The sequence below is a fragment of the Habropoda laboriosa genome, unplaced genomic scaffold, assembly GCF_001263275.1.
Source record: "Habropoda laboriosa isolate 0110345459 unplaced genomic scaffold, ASM126327v1 scaffold193, whole genome shotgun sequence".
In the NCBI taxonomy this organism is placed as follows: domain Eukaryota; kingdom Metazoa; phylum Arthropoda; class Insecta; order Hymenoptera; family Apidae; genus Habropoda; species Habropoda laboriosa.
Genome location: NW_017100342.1, coordinates 1,210,690 through 1,212,109, shown reverse-complemented (window position 1 = coordinate 1,212,109; position 1,420 = coordinate 1,210,690).

Below are 1,420 nucleotides of genomic sequence, written 5' to 3'. Positions count from 1 at the left end.
TCTAAGAATGTCGATATGTGCATCTTGGTTATCCGATATTTCACTGTTAATTAAGCGTAAACATTGAAAGCATTTACGAAATAAAACATGGCAATAAAGAAATCTGTACTTTGGTAATAAGCAGTTTCAATTACCGTGTCAATATCCTTTCTTTTAACAGAAATATGCATTCTGTCTTATACTATTTGTAATTGTATTTCTCCATTTCTACGATGATTTGTATGCGTCGGGTAACAATGTATTCTTTTAAATAATATGTATAACTATTGGCTATAAATATATACTAAGAGCATATTACCACAGACGACGTACAGCCCGCAGACCAATAGGAAACGTTTTCTCTTTATCCTTCTCGCACACTGATGCTATCCTTGTCTAATACCTCTGTTCACATTCTGTGTTCCTAGTAACGAGTCGTTAGTTCGAGCAGCCAACCACGAGATGGCGTTAGTTTGCTTTTGAATGTAGCGGATTTCTACAAGACATGCTCTACTTTGTTTATTTAAATGGGAGGTAGGAAACGGGAGGTTTTCTCTTCCTACGTAGATTTTACCGCACGAGTGCTTTCACAATAATTTAAATATATTTTTAACAAATAACTTTTTAGCCAATGGTTAACAACAATATAAATACAAAATATTCTTTTTCTTCGACTCTTGCTTTGACACTTTACCCTTTACACCATAGAGGTTTCTGCTCGACTGCCCTTGCACCGATGGTCACTGTATCCTGAAACATAAAAAAGATAGCGCTACAGGATTTCTCCCGCACGCGCTCCTACGCTTTTCGCCGGATCTTCATAGGCGAAAGCGGTCTCTTTCTTCCAGCTTTTTGCCGGATGTCGTTGTCGGCACATGAAAGTTTTCTATCTTTCGTAGTAAGCATGACTAAATATATGGCATTGCGTGGTAGAACTGTTCACGATATTTTGACACCAGTAGAATACGCGCATTGGATGAATCATCTATTAATAAACAATTACGTTACTTTCTTATTAAATTTCACAGTTACGTTTAATTCTAATTCCAAAAAGTACTAATGTTGTAATCTTATTCTATGCTCAATCGGTAACGTTGGGAGCGACACGGAAATAGTAAAAGTCAGTATGTTAATTACCAACCTATCTACACTAAATATACGTCGCAATCGCTTCAATGTGAATTACTTGACGGTTGGTGTTAGAATGATTTCTGTGCATCTCGCTTGCGCATCGTACGCCATTTCACATAGTACCACCGTGCGTTTTTTAGTTCTAGGGTTTCGGCAAAGATCGATAAGACTCACTTTCTGTAAATATGCACATATGCAGTGGTAGTGTAGTCTACTGTATTTATCACTAGGTTTTTTGTTATACCGCGTTCATTTAAATTATTCAAAACTTATATAAATCTTGGAAAACTAATCGAAGTATCGAGAATTT